Source organism: Rhinolophus sinicus, chromosome 17 (genome assembly GCF_057876585.1).
Source record: "Rhinolophus sinicus isolate RSI-liver-muscle chromosome 17, RSI-T2T, whole genome shotgun sequence".
Classification (NCBI taxonomy): domain Eukaryota; kingdom Metazoa; phylum Chordata; class Mammalia; order Chiroptera; family Rhinolophidae; genus Rhinolophus; species Rhinolophus sinicus.
In genome coordinates, this window is record NC_142517.1 from 10199033 (window position 1) to 10211729 (window position 12697).

The 12697-nt window shown below is 46.4% G+C and overlaps 1 pseudogene; it reads right to left on the reverse strand.

Annotated features, from left to right (window-relative positions):
• Positions 1–9414: 9414 nt before the first annotated feature.
• On the reverse strand, positions 9415–9544 carry LOC141568151 (U4 spliceosomal RNA; annotated as a pseudogene).
• Between the last annotated feature and the right edge of the window lie 3153 nt (positions 9545–12697).

Genomic DNA, 12697 nt, shown 5'->3' on the forward strand with positions numbered 1-12697 from the left:
TTTGTTTCTTTCCCACCGCAATCCATATGCTAATATGATCTGTAATCCTCGGGCAGCGAGATGGGGGAACAGCATGCCGCCTGTGCTTCAACTTTCTCACCCCCTCCGAGCCCCGAGGCCCGGGACAGCAGCAGCCTCACAGGACAGACCGTGTCACGGGAACGCAGCTTCAGGATTTGCTCTCTCCCTTCTGCCTGAGATTATTCCCGATGCCTGAAGATAGAAGGTGTAGTGTTGGGCAAGCCCCTTTCACATGCTGAATTGGCCTCACGCAGCGGGGGTGGAGGGTGGGGGGGATCTGCTCACTCACCCCAAACAACAACGGACAACACAGCATGGCAGCTAGGGAGGATTACAGACTATCTTTCTCCCTTTGAGGAATGCGTAGAGAGTGTCACTTTCTGAGCATTTAGCATGATCTGCCTGCCTTCCTTCCTTCCTTTCCTTCTTTCTTTTTTTTCCAGCGTGCATCTTGTCTTTCTAAATGAAGCACACTCTTCCGTTTAACTTCGCCCAGCTGCGGTGGGGTATATTGCAATGTCAGAAGTATTCGTTTCCTGCCTTAATTGCAGCCCAAGCCAACCTTGACTGGCAAGGAGAAAGCCACTGACAGGTTTGGGCTGTGTCCAGGCCTCCTCAGACTTTCTGTCAGCCAACTGTTTGACAGTATATGCAAATGCATGCAAATGCAGGGACACTGGCCGAACACCTGCAGAAAGTGACCGTCCCGCCCGGGCTCTGCCTCCCCATAACTGGGGGCTTTGAAATGCTGCTTGGTCGCTTTCTGTCAGTTTATTATGCATTTGTCAGCAGAACGTTGGGCTGATAAAAACGCTCCTCTTTGTCCTGTAGAGCTGCAGGGCTCCATGTGGTACAGCAAGTGCCAGGGATAGTGGGATGGCTCCTGGCCAGCCCTTGTGAGTCATCCCCTCTGTCTCCAGGACCCGAGTGGCAGCATCCGAATCTTGTGGGCTTGCCGGCATCCAGGAAGGCCTTCTGTTTCCCTGGGTGTAAAGACGTAAAGTTGGTGGTGGGCAACAGAGCCAAAGGCCGGCTCTCTAGCAGCTGGAACTTGGCGACTTTGAGCAGTAGTATGTCCTGGATTTTTAAAAGCCAAAGAAAAATCTGCCAGGGCTGTCAGGGAATTGGAAAGGGGGAGAGGGCCCGCCACCTCGAGTGGGAACCGAATTGCCAGCCGCACACACCACCTCCAGACTGTGGGAAGACTGCCAGGCGGCGTGACTCCCTCATCCACTTGCCGCCTGGACATGTCGGCTCCCATCTGCTCAGGTCTCCGCTGGCCTCTGACAACCCCTCTCTTCCAGAGATGATGGGACCAGCCAGTCAGCTGTTACTGAAAAGTTGTGTGTGTGTTGGGGCGGGGGCGGTGTAGTTTTGAACTAGGTCTTTTTTGAAGGTAAAGCAAGTAACCTAAGCAGTACAGCCCCATCGGAAGACTGGTGGGAAAGACATGCGTTCTGGGGCCTTCCGTGAGAGAGGAGTAAGGCAGGGACGTGGCAGACCAATAAACATCGGTCACCGGAACTGGGGAAGCATTCTGCATTTTTTTTGTGCAGCTGAGCTTTGATTCTTTAGAAGAACAAGTCACTTTGGGAATGGTTGCACAAACCAGAACTTGTAAACCCCCCCACCCTCTCTATTTACAGGTTGGAAGGACCTTGAAATATAGACCTTTTCTTGTGTATTTTGGGGCAGCTGAATATACAAAATCTAAATATAGGACCATGGTGTCCTGAATATAGATCTATTAGGTTGGTGCAAACGTAATTGCAGTTTAAAAGGTTTAAAATAATTGCGAAAATCATAATTACTTTTGCACCAACGTAATATAACCAACTCTGGCAATGTCTGGGGAGTAAACAGGCATGGCTTATAATGAACACATAACTGGTATCAGTGTAGAGTGCTGGTCCAAGAAATTTATACTCCGAAGTAGATTTCTTTCCCTAAAGAATCACTTTGCCATTTCGCCATTCATGCAACTTAAATCAATCCAATAACTGCCCATTCTTTCCTGGTATAAAAAGAGGTAAAAAAAAAATCACAGTAAAGACCCTTAAGATGTTTGACCATCCAGTCTTTCCCTCTCTAGAAGGAAAAAGCACTGAGCTTCCTAAGAACTGGTTTTCGGAGTCTGATGGAAAATTTGAGTCATGGCCTCAGAGCAGATATAAGGGCTGTCTGTGCTGAGACCAAGGGTATGCAAACATCCCTCCAGCAGCCCTGAATGAAACCCCGATGCATAACCAAGGGGTCCAGCAGATTTGACGAGAGCCAGAGCTTTCTAACTGGTGAACATCTAGGTATTGATAACAGCACAATGGCGCCAAGGGCTTGTGGGATCAGTGGGTTTTCCAGGTACTGATTTATTCAGAGTGAGGAAGAGAGCAAGTTAAGCTCAGAAAGCTATATTAGGTGCTTGCTAAGGACCTGCATTGGGCATCTGCTGTTATGGATAAACTGAGGCACAAAGTCATCGATGAGAACTCTATCAGGGTCCTACAGTAGATCCTGTATGAGAACGCATACAGGACCACACAGTTTGGCGTTTCCCATAAGATCTCAAAGTCCAGCTCCAGTTCCATTCACATGCTTCCTGTTAATTAGATCACACTGTACTAGCAAGAAGGAACACTCTTGGTGGGGCCAAATAGCCACAGAATTCAGGGGGATATGCATGCAAAAGAGAACGATGATTTAAATTAGAATTTGGGAAGCTTTAAGTACCGATGGAGGCATGATGAGGGAGGCCTCCAGTCAGGTCCTCAGTTCCTTTGAATATCCATGAGACTGATATTGTTTGTGGTTGTCATAACATCAGCAAGGAATGAAAGCCGGAATTTCATCAGCTGGGAGGTTGTGGGTAGATTTTTTTACCCCATCCCCAACGCCTGGTGTAAAGGTGCGTACAGCCCACTCCTCTCCCCAGAAAGCTAATGCCAAGGCAAGTTCCGTGGGCACCAATTTTGTTTTACCACATGGAAAGAGGGTTTCATCATACCAGCTGTGTGTAATTCAGAATGTACGGGCATCTCTTATTTAAATGAGCCCACTGTTTGCCTTTAAAAAAAAGGGGGGGAGGCCAGAAAGAAATAAAATGCCACATAAATGAGACCGTTTCATTTCCCTCTTGCACTCTCTCTCTTTTAAAAATAAACTTTAGAACCCAAGGTGGTTGTATTTAAGCAGCTTTAATGTCTTTTCAAGGCTGCGTGCAGGGTTGTGGTCACTCAAGCAGCAGTAACTTTGAAAAAATGACCCGTCTACACCCAAACAATAACAGAATCCCCCTTTTTATGTTGGAAACGCCCACGGCTTTCTGTGTATCTGCAGACTCCCCACGTAGATGCAACTGTTTGACCAGCCTTCTACTGAACAACTTAATTAAGCAAAAGAAAACGTGTCAGTTTCTGCCAACCTCACAAAAACAGAGCTGTGGGGGTAAAAAGGGTCGGCCGAATTAACCCACATTCCTGAACGGGTTCACTAAAGCGAGGCCTGGCTTTGCAGCAATGCCAAGGGGAACCGTACACTGGATTGCCATTCACATTTATCAAGACATATTGTTCGGTAGATCATACTGAACACAATTAAAGCTGCAATACCTTGGGGTGGGGCGCGGGGGGCTACAGCTCGGGTAAGAGCTTAGCCTAATTAAAAAAAAAATCTTGTCACGACATGGTGACATTCGGCACAGCTACAGAGACAAAACAGTTTTATCCTACCATATGAAAACAGCAAGTTGTTTTTAGTTTTTCCCCCTCATCAGTATCCTGCCCTCCCTCTCTCCCCCTTTCGCTCTCCATGAAAACATGCAATATGCAGAGCAACTGTATACTCTACGTGCAATTTGTACTGGCCAGATCAAACCTGAATTTAATCCTTTTTTTTTTATCCTGAGGGCGGGGAAGTCTCCCTGCCTAAATCCTTCTCTGGAAGCTGAGAAATCAAAGGCCGCAGGAATCCTGTTTCCTAGCCAATTAAATTTAGTTGTGTGTGTGTTTTTTTCCAGCCTTGCGTTTTGATTTTGCTTCCTTTATGTGAAGCTAGGATGGAGCTTAGCGCTGACACTCTGCCTCCCACTCCCAACTCTCGTCCCACCCCTTTGGAGCCTCCCATGGTCACTGGGAAAAGCAGGGGCTTTCAGTGGCAGCCAGAGTGAATTCAGAAACATCACTGTTTATGTGGGGAGAAATTGTATCAACACCAGTTTGGGGTTGAGGCTATGAGACTGTGGTATTTTTATTCCCAATTCCTCTCTCTCTCTCTCTCTCTCTCTCTCTCTCTCTTTCTGTAGCAAGTCATCATATAGCATTATTCTATACAGGAAGCATTCCACAGTTAAAATTACATTGTCCCACATTCTGGACAGGGAAGCACACACGCAGGCCAACCTTTAGTTCCTAATTTTGCAGGAAAGCTGATGATACACCGGTGTTTGTAGGTTGGAGGCCTCCAAGTTACACATCAGAAAGAAACGAGCTCTCCAGTCTCAGATGAGCCGAAGCATCAACATCTCTGTGGGGACAACTGGGGTCCCAACTTTCTGAGCCCCCTGCCATGCAAGGAGCCACTGGACAAAGGGGACTTTATGCTGGATATCTACTGTGGGTGTTCGTCCATTGGGATGGGGGATGGGGGCGGGATATGTTTCCAATGAAAGCTTCAAATGTGGGTCAATGATCAGATGACCATATAGGCAGCTTGTGTTTGCTCTGCCACCTGGGGAAAAAAATACGATGTTTGCAAGATAAGCTGAACAAAACCTTGCCAGTACTGAAAGGTTGGGCACACCGTAAACCAAGGAAGTAGTGGAACATTGGCATAGAAGACATTAATAAGCCCTGTGCAGAAGGCAATACTGGCAACGAGTGTGCACTCTGCAGATGTGCATGGAACACTACGGGCTATCATGATTTTTTTCTTCTAGTTTTAAAATGGCTTCTCGCTTGAGTTTGACACCCCTCAAAAAGTGGGTGCTCTGAGAAGCTTGAAGAAAGCTCCCGATACAGAAATTTTCCACTCACTGGTAGAAACACATGCAAAACATGCTGGTCAAGGCAAGCAGAGAACATCAGTGGTAAAATGTGATCAGGAGTTTCTATCAGACAGTTATCCAGATAACTTGCCTCCACAGAATTATTTTGTCTAAGTATACAGCGTTTTCCGGCAAAAGTCATCAAAACTCAACACCAGGACAAGAATGGCTTATTCTTTTAAGGGTTCTTTGTGTCTACAGAAGATGACCCCCGTGTCTCACTGGGGTGCTCAAAGATCTGGGACTGACCTATATTTCTAATTTTTTGTCCAAATAATTCAGGCCCCAAAGGGATTTTCTTTTTTTGGTCTGAAGAGTGAAGCTTGTCTGGTTGGTACCATTTATCTCCCCAGAGATCTCTGTGTTGTCCCCAAATGGTTCTTCTGGGGCCTGATGGAAAATCTGAGCCGAAGAGCTTTAAGTAGGCATAATGCCCCAAGGACGCATCCTCTCCTGGGGCGGTACTCCAGCCAGCTGGGCCCTTGCCCTGCCCTGCCTGTGCCCCCCCTCCTGGCTTCCTGCTCTCTGGAATAGCCAGTCTCACTCAGTCCCACCACAGGAAGTACTACTGTCTCTGCAGAGGGCCCGAGGCTGGCAGCTCTCAGTACCTCTAACCACTTAGAGCATGGGCTCCCAGAGCCAGCCAGCGGCAGGGGTTCAAGTCTCCTTTCTGCCTCTTACCTGTGGTATGCTTTTAGGCAAGTTACTAACATCCCTGCACCTCAGTTTACTCATCTGCAAAACTAGGCTAATAATAGTATCTACCTCAGGAGGGTGCTGTGAGGCGTAAGTGAGTTAATTTAGGTAAAGGGTTAGAGCTGTGCCTGGTGTGTGGTAGCAATTGTCATTAGTCTTCAAACTCCTTCCGGAGCAAGCATTACTTATTTATTGGAAAACGTCCCGAAGGTACTCAACAAAAGTGCCGGGGTCAGTGATCCATCCCCACGTCTGCTTCCCCTGTCGCCCCAGCACAGGGCAGGTGGGGATCTGGTGTGGTAACCCCCTTTCCTTGACGTGGGCTGACTCCCCTGGGCTTTCTCACCCAGCCAGAGAGCCAGTCCCTGCAGAGGTTTCCCTTGAGCAAATGGCAGCTCAAAAGGACAAAGGCTGAATGAGACCAGGCTGTTCCTTCACCTTGCTGGCACCTCAGAAGGCCTAGCGGTCCCTGCCTGACCCTTCAACTCCTTCACACCACAACTGGGAATGGAGGTCAGAGATGTAAAGTGACTGGCCCAGGGTCACACAGCAAGTGCTGGGACTAGAACCTGTCTTTCATCCTTAGGGTGTATCGTTTTGTGGGGCACGGTCATCACATTCAGATGGTAAGACAGACAATACAGCAGTCATCACATCACGATACTCATTCAAACGTTGCCTTTCATAAACTCATGGCCTGAACTGCAGGCTTGAGACTGTCCAGATGGAGCTTAACATACTTCTCCAATGTAAAGAGATACTCTCCTACCATCCTCTCCTAAACGTGACCTGCAGTGTGGATTTTACACACATAAGGACCGGGTCCACATCTAAAGGTTATAATAAGTCGGTCAATACCAGAAGCAGAGGGACACGGACACACACACGCTCACAAATGTGTCACTGAGCATATCGCCCCCCAACAACTTTCATGTCCCCAGCCTAGCCCGGCGTGCGTTGTGCCAGCGATTAGTGGCTGGGAGCTTTCCTCACAAGCCTGCGCTGGATGGCAGCCTCTTGTTGGATGAAATTTACGACCGGCACTTCCTCCGGGAGACTTCCCACGTCGAATTGTTGAACGCTTGTGACCTTAGTGCCCCAAACAAGGGAAGGGTGGGGAGGGGAGGGGCGGGAGGGCGGAGAAAGTAGGCAGAGGGAGGTGCCACTTAGCCAGATGTCCCTGGGCAGGACGGTACGGGTGATGACAACCTGCTTGGCAGGCGCGGGGAACGGGGGTCACCAGGACGCCGGGATAGGCGCGCAGGGCCGGGCTGTCTGCTAATGGGTGCAGCTCAAGCCCAGGCCCCGAGACCCGCGTGACAATCGGTGGCCCCTTGGGTCTCGCAGATGGACCCTACGTTGAGGGAGTGAGCACCTTCCGGGCCCAGCTTATCCAAACCTGTGCGTTATCTGGCAACGCCCCAGAAATGCCCTCATCGGAAAGAAAGAGACACGGGAGGGGTTTGCTAGTTTATCGCTCTTTGGTGTGTTTGTTTCGTAGATGCTCCTTCATCTGCAGGTTATATCTGGATATTCTCTTTCACCTTCTAGTCCCTTCTTGGCTAAAAGAAAGTCCTGAACCCTTTGAAGGCATTGCCGCTGCTCCTCCTTCTGTCCTCCTAGTTGGATGGGTGGTGGGGACGGGGCAGGATGGACTCATCCGAAGAGTCTCTGGTTCACAGCTTCTCAAACTTGGCTGGGCATTGGAAGCACCTGGGGAGTTAAAAAAAAAAAAATACTGATGCCAGCCTCTCCCCACTACCCCAAAGAGTCAGATTTCACTGGCCTGGGGTGAGGCCTGGGCACGTGGGTTTTAGAGACGCAGCCAAGTTTGAGAACCACTGTCAGTTCTCCACTGTCAGCCCCACATGACGTTTAGGGGCTCATCTGCTGCACAGTGAGCATCTGGGAAGTGGACTTAACTTCACACTTGTATACACTAGGTTCAAGATGAAACGGAAAGTGAAAAAGGTTACTTACTGGGGGAGAGGGGCTGGTAGCTAATAAAATAGAACACTTTTTTGACTAGCAATTCATGTCAGCTGGACAACCCCTTACTGATATAAAACCAAGCTAACCAAAACGGTTTTCACTTTTTGGGAGTAGTGAGTTTCAGTTCCCTATGACTCAGATGCACCAACCAGTTTCCAACTTCACTGCTGTGGCCAGGTTGCTTTTGGGACGTACACGCTTCACAAGGTTCTGTGACATGTGGCCCGGGCTCCCTCACCAGCCTATTTGGGACCCTGTAGGGTGCTAGCCACATCGTGGGGCTCAGTCCTTCGAACACTCCCTGCTCCTTTCTTCCCGCCTCGGGAATTTGCACACAGCTGCAGGCTCTGCATGGAGCATTCTGACCCCACTCCCACCAGGCTCCCCAACACACACACTTCACCTAGTTAACGCCTATCATTCTGCAGTGTTTATGTCAGACTGTTGCTTCCCCAGAGCACACCCCCACACCGCCCGGACCATGTGAAACCTCCCTGGGATATGCGCTCACCCTCCCGGCCCTCTTCGTTCATAGCAGTTATCACATAGAAATTCAGTAAAAACGGATTGTACACCCAGTTGCTTACTATCGGTCTCCCTTCTAAGATGTAAGTCCTGTAAGACATGCAGCACGCCTTCGTCATGCACTGCTGCAGTTCCAGATCCATAGTAGGACCGGAATAAATATTGGCCAAAGGATAAAGGTGGGCCACCCTTATCACTTAAAACACCAGCCTTGGGATCCAGTCTTGCGTTTACTGGCCTTTGTTGGTTCAGCCTTGCTTTGTGTATAGGAGCTGGTGGTTCTGTTGTTTTGATAAATGAGTTTGGCTCACTGGAGCTCTCTGAAGCATGGTAGCTGTTTGGTTGTTACTGGTGGCAAGCTCTTTATACATGTTCCTTCATGCCTCAGTTTACTCAACTATGAAGCCAGTGGTTCCCCACCTACAGAAATCCCATGGGACCTCAGAGGTGGGGCATGCTACAGTTATGAATGCTGTGAGCATGCAAAGTTTCATACAAACCGTAGAAGTTTTAATGGCTCCTTTTGTAATGGGCATTTTTTAGCAAGTTTTTGATGTCATATATTTAAAATGTTTACATGAGAGATGATCATTAAAGTTTAAATACTATAAAATCAAAGAAAAACATTAAAAAGGAAACTAAGATTTATTGACACTATGCCAAGTACTTTGTGTACTTGATGCTACTTGATCCTAACAACATACCTATAAGGTAGGTCTAATTATTGCCATTTTACACATGAGGAAATGGAAGTTCAGAGAGGCCTAGTAACTTGCCCAAGGTCACACAGCTAGTAAGAGGTGATGGTGAAATTTGAAAACAAGAATCCCAAGCCCCCTACCCCACACAAATTCCTTATTAAAAAGAAAGAGGAACCATCTTGGTTAGATGGAGTTCTAGACTAGTTCTCATTTGGAGACGATACCTACATTTTGGCTCTTTCTATTATGGAGATAAATTAACTCTAAAAATTTCCAAGGAAGAGCCTAATACTTAAGTCTCACCTTGACAAAACACCCAAATTTTATTCTTGAAATTGTTTGTCAATAAACTGAGAAAGTCAGTGCTTGAGTCCAGATAGAACAGAGAATTTTTCCTTTGCAGATGAGAGAGTGCTCAGTCTTCAGACCAGAGCGCCTTGAGGTCAATACACCAGTGAAAAATAAACCAGCATAGTGGAAATTTCGCTCTATTGGTCCATTTAGTTTCAATTAGCAATAATCACACCTCAGATAAACCTCATTGGCTACAATACTGCCACTGAGCAAAGCTATTGGTCCATTTAGAATGAAGCTGACAGCTACGTTATTCTGTCTCTACCTACAATCAGGCCTAATCATGTCTTTTACTCCCTCTTTTCTCTGGTGACATCTTTTCAGATAGTTTTTTTTTTTTTAAATATAAAAAACAAACAAACCCAAAACCTATGAAAACAATACCTAAATTTTCAAACATATTTAAATGACAAATTTCTTATTCTTCCCCAGGGACTCTATTTCATGTATCGCCTTGTCATTTTCCCACTCCAAAGAAACTTTTTATTTTTATTCAGTAATTATTGTGTGGTTTTATTTAGAGACTGTAATCGTTAATTGGTTATATCCTGAAAGGACAACTGGATGAGTATTCTGGGGCTGACAGTGATTTAAGGGTTTTCCATAAATTATCTCCTCCTGTGAAATCAAGATCCAAGAAATGTCATAAATCCTGGAGTTCCCAGTTACTATGTAAATTAAGATAGGTCCTTGGATAATGGCCCTACAAGAATCCTTATCATGAAAATGCAAAGCGTTTTATTAAAAATTCCAATTATCTTGTGTGCCATTAGTACTGGAATTTTCTTAAGCCTTGGGACACATGAAGCATTCTTTCTATTCTTCAAAACAAAGAAAAGGCTAATGAAACTTTTCTGCAAAGAAAAGATTACTTTGAATTTGTTCCAAAGTGGCAGAGGGGAAAGGTTGTCAGAAAGACTTGCATAGTTGGTTGGGTGGTGGTTCCATTCAAACAGATGGGGAAAGATAGAAAGGACACGCGTTTGTGGGAGAAAAGACCTCAAGCTTTATTTTGGACATTTTGAATATAAGGTGCCTTTGAAACACTCAGCGAAAGGTATGGAAAAGGCAATTGGACACATGCTCTCTGGAACTGGAGACTGATATTTGGAATGACATGTGATGTGCTGTCATATAGATGGCAGTTTGAGCCACAAGCAGGAAGATTGCCTAGACCGAGAACTGGAGTGAAAAGAGAACTGGAGTGAACTGGAGTGAAAAGAGAAGGCAGCCTAGCCTCAAACCTTGGGGGACTCCATATTTAAATGCCAAATGGGTTAGGATTATTTTCTTTCTTTAAAAAATAAGTTTTGTCTTTCCTTATTGTAATGATAATCCATGATCATTGGAGACCTTCCAGATAATAAAGGAAATGTAAAGAAGGAAATACTATTTACCAAGAATTCTGCCACCAGGAGTGATGATAATGAGGAAGATGATGACAATTAGCATTTACGGAGAGCTGCTTGTATGTCTGGCACTGTTCTAAGCTCTTTATATATATTAACACATTTTATTTTCAAAACAAGCCACTCTTTACAGATGAGGAAACTGAGGCACTGAGAGTTTAAAATATCTTGTCCAAGGCCTCAGAGTTGCTATTTGATTTTCAGACCCTTATTGTAAAGTACTGCACATCATACCCCAAACAGCAGAGTGGCCTTGGGTCTCGGCCTTCAGCAATTCCTAGATTATGTCCCCTCGGAGCACTGGTGGCCTTTGGGCTACACTCAGGGTCCTCATGGAAAGTGAATGACAGTGGTTCTTGCCTCCAACTCACTGAGACAATTGGGTGAGCGAGCAGCCCTTTTTATCTTGTTTTGCATTTCCAACCTCTTTTTTTCTTAAATCTTTGCAGTTGCAGTCATGTTTCTGTACTCAAATGTGGCATGAAATGGTATCTAATTTGACATCAAATAGTGTGGTTAGTAGTTCCAAGTTTCATAAAGCTAGTTTTCACGGGGTTCCACCAAGCATACCCTGACTTCCCAGGTTACCAGCAGACCCTGGAGCGTCCTCAGGACTTGTCCTCTTTCCTCTCTCCTTTCAGGCCACCCTGCCACCTGCTGGGCCTGCTGAATGAATGAGCGCTGTCAGCCTCCAGGCAGAGTTATGGAGGCCTGAGGAGCCTGTCATCCTTGGGCCCTCCTCACTCCCAAGTCCCTCCTGCTGGCACTTGAGATTCTTTGTCCCTCCGACAGAGCAGGCCACAGGCTGAGGTTAAGATCCTGCCCCTGTTCTGTTGTTCTCACTGGGTGCCGCCCTCTCAGCCCCCTCCCAGGCCCAGATGACAGTACTTAGTGACCTTTCACACTAGCACTTCAGGCCTTTGTGCCGAGCAATTGGTCTTCCTGTGGGAGGACACAGATGATGCCATTACAGCTGTCAGCAGCCCTGGGCACAGCAGGAGTGATGAGCCGGCAGGGGAGAGCTGGGAGAGGAAGCCAGGTCGGTGTTTCCCTCCTTCCCAACCGCAGGGTGACTGCACTCCTTCTGTGTGTGTGTGTGTGTGTGTGTGTGTGTGTGCTGCACACACACATCCTCCCTCAACACCTGTCGTAGCTGTGCATTACCTGCCTGTGGCCCAAGAAAGGTCATAGTTCCCTCGGTGACTGTCCTTGACTACGCAGCAGACTCGGGTCTGCTCCCAGTTATGACTTGACTGTATGACTCCAAGAAGCCATCTGACTCTGTAGGTGTCTCGGATGCATACTTTTTCTTATCTCAGGTCTATTAGGAAAGTCAATTAAAAATACTTTCAGCTCCCCAGAGAAGAGTCCTACGCATAATCCAGATTGTAAAAAAAATACAAACTATCGCACTATTACTAACTCTATTACTATTACTATTATTACTAGAATTTCTTAGAGCACTGCATTTCCTTGTGCTGATGGACTATTCAAATATAAAGAGAAGAAACTAAATCATATAGACTATATGATCCCAGCTTTGTGAAAAATAAGAACATGTGTTTTAATGACATATACAAGGAAAAAACAACTGGAAGAAAACACTCCTAAAGGTTCACAATGGTTATCTCTGGGAGGGCGGATGACATGTGCTACGTATTTTCTTTCTCTATTTCAGTATTTGCTTGAATTTAACATGAACTTGCATTATTTTGTAGAAAGACATAGTAAATGTGGTTTTAAAAAAAATGCTCACCGGTATTCTGTTTGAGTTCTAAAGACCCTAAAAATTTTGTCCACTTCTTTTCTGTTGGAAAATGAAGCAATTACCACTTTTTTGGAAACACAGTGTGGGTGGTTTGAGAGAGGGTTTCTGCCCTGACTTCCACTCCAGCTTCAGGAGATGACTTCAAAAGGGCCAAGGAAGGAGGGAGAGCGTGCTGTCTCACCGCCTGAGGCCA